Raw genomic sequence first — 7,572 nt, forward strand, 5'->3', positions numbered from 1 at the left:
CTTTGCATCGCCTCACAAAGATGGCAGCAGCAGACATCACCGTCCGTTATTTGCACTTCTGCGGCTCAGTTTACTGTGAAATGACTGGTTTCGTTTTTTTTTTTTTTTTGTGTGCGCGCTGCATGCGGTTTGCAAAGCGTCGAGCTTGCCAGGGCACTCAACTGTCCATTTTGCAATTATTCTTCTCAGTGGGTGGCTCTCTTATAGTTTTCAAGCCATAATTCAATTCTTCCTCGAGTCACAATGAAGTTGTCAGAGTTTGGAAAAAAAAATTTAAAATGTCCTGCTGAATGTCTTACTAGTTTGTACCTCAACGTTTTGAGAAACACAAAATTCACTTTTTTTTTTTTTTAACTGAAAAATTATTTGTTCGCATGACAACAGCATGTTAAAATGAGTCTCATAATTGCCAAGTATCTATCAATTTTCTAGACTGATAATCCTGCTCAGGGTCATGGATGAGCTGGACCCAATCCGAGCTGACTTTGTGGCAATGGCGGACTATACCCTGGACTGGTCGCCAGTCAGTCGCGGGTCACATATTGAGAGGGACACCCATTTATGTTCACATTGAGTGGGAACTGAACCCACGCTGCGTGGATAGAAGTTAGACAAATGTATCTCAAAACTACCTTTAATTTCGGGGGGGGAGACAAGCACATCCGCGATAAAGCTCAGACACAACAATGTTGCTGAGTTATCACTCTGTACTTCCAAGAATCAATTCCAAATATCACATAACCGGCAATGAAGGTTACTCAAACGATGTTTTCAGGTTAGACTCAACCGGTATACGAGCATATTGTGTATCCATAAAACGGTGTTGACACATTACCGCATTTTCAGGCCGGGCCCGGTAATCATCATGGGAATTATTTTAAAGGAGTTATTTTGTGACAAATGGAAGTTTCGAATCTGATTAAATGACTCTAATGTGAGGTCTCTCAAGGGTCAGTCCTTCGACCCTTTTTGTTCAATCTGTATATCGTCGCTGTCCTGTGAAAAACACATATGTCCATTTTTGTCACTTCAAATAATTTTTCAAGTCAATGGGATGCCCGTGACGCGGACACCCGACAGGCTTTCGGTTGTGTGAAGCACAAAGACTTGCCTTGTGAAATGACATTTGCCACATGAATAAAGTTGCCTTGCCTTTGAATAAGTGTGGTCACCAGCTCTTTTTTTACTCACGACTGAATTTATCATACAGATAGGCCGCCATTTCGTTTTTTGTGTAAATTGTGGCTTGCCAACGCACGCCGATGAACATGAGTATGCGGTCGTTTGTGTGTGCGTGTGTGCGCCATGAAGAGCAGGAGCGGAGAGGCGTTCGAAGAGATTACGACACAGTCCCCCCGGGGGTACTTGTTACTCACGCACTGCTGGCAGCGGCGTAGTTCCCACACTCCCACGGTAGTGAGGTGAGAAAGGCTGCACCTACGCCGCCCCCCCCCACCTGCACCTTTACGTGTCCCAGCAAAACCCATGCGAGCCGGGATCACCCGTCCCTTAGAAAAGAACCGAGGAAGAGGGGAGGAAAAAACTAAACCTGGCTTGTGCGCAATCCAAACAGCAGCCAGCCAGTCACAATGCAAGCGCACCACTAAGGTATAATTATGACAGAAGCTTCCCATTCGTGAGTACCATCAAACAAATCTCACACCGCGAGTTCAAGCAAGAGATTTCCCTAACAAGCTTGGCGACTTCTCGGTTGAGAAATCACACCACGCTATGTGTGTCTTCCAGGAAAGCATGGAATGAAATTGGTTGAACCTCGGCCGGCCTGCTTTCCTGTGTACATTCTGTTCTTCTTTTACATTCCTTGACAAAAACATATGATATATAACAAGAAGCATGACTGTGGTTCAAGTTCTGGCATTTTTTTTTTTTTTTTTTGGAAGAATATATTTCTCTTTCAAATTTGGGCCAAAAAGTCCAAATGATTTGGCCACCGAACCACAACACAGCACATCGGTGTCCATTCATTCGCCTGTGGAGCATTTGTTGCGAGTTTGGTGCCTTGCTCAAGGGCGGTGAGACAAAGAGTCACCTTTCTTGGGGAAGTGTGTCAAGCTCTATTGCAAGAAGATTTCAAGGTTTACTTTGCCGGGGCGGACTTGTGCTCCAGAAGGAGCAAAAAAAAAAACAAAGTCAAGTTTCACCTCCCCAGGTTCAATTTGACGAGGTGAAGTGGGAGAGTCGGGGTGTTGCCGAAATGTGGCACATTTTGCCAACGTTGCCCGATACTTCACAAACGAAATGACTCCTGACCAACATCAACAGGTCTCTTTCCTGGCATGCCAGCAACACATCATGACAACCGGCTGCTTTCTTTATCTGAGCCCACTGAAGCGGTGTGAGATTACATGCGTGATTGTAATCCCGACGTCATTTTAGTGGATCTGCGGAGAAGAGCCAAAGACATTTTTTTTTTTTTTTTGATAAGGAGTTAGCATATAACAGCAGCTGTGGATCTACGAAGAAAAAAAAAGTCGAAGACGATGCAGAGGGAGGAAAAAAAAAAAAAAAGAGTCCGATGGTTTACGGGTTTGTACACCGATTTAAATGAGCATGCCGCATTCCTGCCTGTGGCCCAGAAGCCCACTTGAGTGATAAGGGAAGCCGTAATGGAATAAGACGGGGTGAGACAAGAGCGAAGTGTTGGTGGTTGACATGGTTTAAGTGCTGTGGGCCTGAGGGCTAAAAAGGAAATATCTTCAAGGATTGCTGACCGCTGTGTTTGGAGATGATTTGAAACAGCCCATACAGCCACGCCGGTGCACAACTGATAAATGATCTGAATGCGATGTCCTCGCCGCAACGCTAATATCGGCTAGTTCTTGTTTCGCACGGCTGCAAATGTCAACCGAGTGATGTCTTGCTGCTATTAATATTTCGCTTCTCAGAAGTGGTCAAGTGCATGTTCGGAGCAGGTAGCGGCGCTCTCGGGAAAAGACTCGGTCGAGGTGAAAAAAGAAGAGAGGTACCGTGGGGGGCATGAGAGGGGCGCTCTGATAGTGGCAGACATTCCACCCTGGGCCCGAGGAGTGGGGGAGGGCTTGCGGTAATTCCACTTTTATTAAAACACAAAGAAGAAAATAACCATCCTGTCTATGGTGGCAGGAAGTGCAAATCAGCATGACGGCAGGCTGCATCCATGCTCGCATTCATCATGTTATGAAGCCTCCGTGTGACACTCTGGTGGGGAGCTTGTCCTCATCGGGGTGCACGCACGACAGGGCACATCGAGACAAGAATTTACACTCACGTTGACCTTGGGACAATTGAGCATCTTCATTGAACCTGACATGAATTTGGTTTTTTTTTTTTGAGGGGGTGGGGGGACCCAAGTACCCGAGAAAGCCTTCACAGGAGGACTCAGGCCAAGATTCAAACCCAGCAACTCTCCATTGTGAGGTAGACGAGCTGCCCATCCATCCATTTTCCGATCCGCTTCTCCTCACAAGGGACGCGGGGGGTGCTGGAGGTTATCCCAGACGTCTTTAGGCAGTAGGTGGGGGACACCCTGAACCGGTTGCCAGCCAATCGCAGGGCACACACAGACGAACAACCATCCGCGCTCACACTCACACCTCGGGACAATTTTTAGAGCGTTCAATCAGCCTGTCGTGTGTTTTTGGAATGTGGAAGGAAACCGGAGTACCCGGAGAAAACCCACGCAGGCCTGGGGAGAACATGCAAACTCCACACAGGGAGCCCGGCGCTGGAGTTGAACCCTGTAGCTCTGCACTGTGATGTCGACGCGCTAACCACCGGGCCACCGGACTGCCCTGTAGACAACTGTGAATACACAGTTTAAAAAAAAAAAAAAATGGTGCCTTGAAATTTTGAGTGTACCCATTTTTTTTTTTTTACGTCACCGTGCTGCCAACAAGTTCTCCCAATGCTGTTTCTGGAGCCAGTAAAGCTATTTTGGTAAATGTCAAACAGGCTGACAAAGGAGTGTTTAAACTCCAGCTCTACGACTCCAATGATGTTGTTTATTTTCTCCATTTCCTCTTTGCTTCTTCCACCCCCCCCCGCAGTCCCAACGACACCCCACCGATATTTTTCCACGCAGACTTCTGTGGTGCTCCGCCTTCCGTTTTGGTCTGACTTGTGTTGACTGCGGCGTCCCGCGGCTTCAGGTTGTCTTATCTGTCCCCGGGTGGATCCTCAAAGGCTCGGGCAGCGCTAATCTCTCCTGAATGGATGACTTTATTGTCGGAGCAACTTTACAACCAGGCCCCTTGGCCGCTCCGACCCCTCCCGGTGACCTGGTCACTTGTCTCCGAGGCAACTAATACAGGAAGTGGGCTCAGGCAGCAGAGAGGCCGAGGTCTTACCCCCTTCGGGGTAGACCGGCAAGCCTCCCCAAAATATTATAAATATAAAACGTTCGGTTCTTTAATTCACAGTAGCTCGTCCTTAAGTTCTCCAAAGGGGCATTTCGAATGACTGTTCCGTATATATAAGCTCAGGAATGCACTTTAACCCCCATATGCTGGCCTTAAACAAACTCGGTATTAGCCTGCGTCTCTTCTCCAAACGGCCCGCGGAGGAGAAAGGCAGCGGAGGCGATCCAGACATTCCTTCATGGCGTTGCGTCCTCTCATACACTCTAATTTAAGAGCAGCTGTCGGGTCCTGCAAGCCCTCAACCATCAAAGCCGGGGCCGAGGAAGAAGATGGGGCGGGCAAGGAGGAAGGGGAGGAGAACGGGTCACATTGAGCAGGCAGCACACTTTCTTAGGTCGACGTAAGCGACCGGTGAAGCAACACCTGTGACGGGGAAGCGTGGAGGCAAGATTACAGGGTACTCACTTCGGGGCCTATTAAAAAAAGAATCATGTTTCGGGACCGGACATTCAAACATTTATTGAGTGGTCCGACTTTGAAGGACGAAAAATCGCGCCGAGATAGCGAGGTGAGAGCGCAATACAAAAAGCAAATTGGAACGACAGAACGAAATGTCTCGTATGTTATTTCATCCTCTGTCGCGAGGCAGAGTTGCAATTGGCTCGCGCGTTTTCCCGCACGGTGACGCTTATTCGGCTTTGAGGTTCTCACACTCGTGCCGGCGGAAGGACGTGTTAAGACAAGAAGGGCCTGCAGGATTCCCAGATGTGGTCCAGCACTGCTGCGTGCCACCTCCTTAATGACACCGCGGACTCTTGTTGTGGGAGCTAATTACTAGGAAGGGCTGGCTAACTCAAAGCGGCGGATGGATGCCACGCTGATTTATTTGACCTCGGCCGTGTCTGTTGCGCACAAATCCCCCCCCGCCCCCCACTACACACATCGCAGGCAGATGCAACCGCGATGACACAATAACATTTCACAATATTTTGTCTGACTTAACGAATGCGGGAATTTACCAGACCAACGCACACAAACGGGTTCCTGGTTTGATGTTTGCTAGCGCATCAGTTTTGTCATGATGTCGAATGTCAAGACTCCGGAGGGTCGGCGCTCCCACATATACATAGAAAATCTTGGGGGTCTCTTTGACCTGCCCCCCCCCCACCCCCTCCCTCAAGGACATGCTGTTTCGACAGCTTGTTCTAATTCCGCCTCGCTCGCTGAACCCCTGGAGGACAAACAGGGAAGCGGAAGAAAGAACTGCAGTCCCATATTACTTCCAAAAAGAGCACCCCCCCCCCCCTTGGGGGAGGAGGGTCAACGCAATGAAGGCGCAGGAGTACGGGGGTCACAAATCAGACCCACACCTTCTCGTTTACTGGGGAATTCTTCTCCCTCGGATGGGGTCCAAACTGATTGCGTGTGTTTTTAAAAAAAAATGCAAATTAGCTTTCAGTCTTTTTCATTTCAAGTCCCCCCTCCTACTCCCCCCCCCCAAAAAAAAAACCCCAAACAACTGATTGCTTCAAGCATGCCGGTTCTACTTTCAGCATGAATATTTCCATGTGTGCTCTTTCGGCGGCAAACATACCTTGGTCTCTTTAGATTGAAGGCGGTCGGAGAGAATTTGTTGATAATTCGAAGGTGGGTACACTGGTGATGATTGCGGGTTGTGGGGACGCACCTCTTGATTACGTAATTCGTCCATCAGTATGTGGGCTCGACCCCCCCGACCCCCTTTAGTTTCGCTTACATTCTTGAGCGAAGCAAGACATGCAAGAGGATTACGGTCGATGATCCAAACACATTTAGGATGCGTCGATTTTTGTTCCTTCTGTGTGTCGTGGCCGAACCACAGACACTCGTGATTGTGACGTGAAACTGGACGATAGCTATCGGTAGCTAGCCACCGGTTAGCCTAGCTTCTTCTCTTTCTGCTTTTATACCTTCTCTTACTTCTTGTTTTTATTTCCCAACAGTATTGATGCCCCGTGGTACCGTGCTGCCTCACATAGGTCAGTCTTGGTACTACGACACACACCTGCCTGGTTTTGGGGGAGGAGTGATTGGATTATGTCACGCAATTATAATGTACGGTTCCAGCTTTGCGGAAACAGTTTGGCCAATGCCCTTTTTTCGTTCCGAGTTCCCAAAGCAAGGTCCGCAAAGCAATACGTGGATGATTCTGATTGAGAAGACGACGAAACGCCTTTTGAATGAAACTTGCAACACAATCTGTCCTCATAAATGTTATTCAGATGAATACCAGAAGGTCTTCCCAGAAGAGCGGAAGTTGTCGTCGCTGCAAAGGGTGGCTTCCATTTTCACTTCCCTGCATATCTCATTGAAAGTTGTCCCAATACAGACAATTTGTCCATAAAGTATATCTTCATCGCTGTGTCTTTCTGTTTGAACAAATCCCGTTTCAACCACAATGTTTCCGGGCAGATTAGTTGATTCAAAGAACAAAAAAAAAAAAAAATCCCCCCAATGCCATCTAATCCCCCTTGATGACACATGTACATGCAAAATGGCGGTTGAACGGTATTTTGGTTCTGGCCTTGCGTGACTCAGCCTGGCATGTTGCACATGGTAATGTTTTCCAAGTTGGACCCCCCCCCCCCCCCCTTCAAGTATGCCCCCACGCTGCAGATAATCAAGTGCAACTTTTGGGTTCACAAAATGAGCGCTCGGTCCTGAGCGAGGGGACTCCCGTGTGGGAAAATCGGCTTTCTTCGACCCGGATCGATGCAGGACAGATAACAGTGTCCACTGACCTTGGCTGACATGCGTGGAAATCCTTTATTTATGTGTGAGAACTTCCTCGTTTCACCCTGGAACAAGCTGCCCCCCTGTCCCTACAAAAAAAAAAAAAAAAGGTAAGGGGGTGAAGGTCAAAGGTGCCGAACAATTAAAGTGATCGTTTTCCCACTAATTTGGTGCCCTGTGGCCATAAAAGGAAGTTTTAATTTACCCGCTGCAGCCTTGGAATAAACAAAAAGTGGCTCGGAACACACTGCAAATTGAGCGCAAACATTCACAGAACCAAATCTTGTTTCAGCTTTGTGACACGAGCCCCGATATTGATCATGTGCGTCTTCCCACGATTAAAATAGTTTGTAGTTGTGGTCTGCTGGCATGCTCACAAGAACCTCTGACCGGGAAGGATTAGTCTGTTTAAATATTTTGTATTTTTTTTTTTTTTAGGGAA

Source organism: Hippocampus comes, unplaced genomic scaffold, assembly GCF_001891065.2.
Source record: "Hippocampus comes isolate QL1 unplaced genomic scaffold, H_comes_QL1_v1.1 scaffold93, whole genome shotgun sequence".
Classification (NCBI taxonomy): Eukaryota; Metazoa; Chordata; class Actinopteri; order Syngnathiformes; family Syngnathidae; genus Hippocampus; species Hippocampus comes.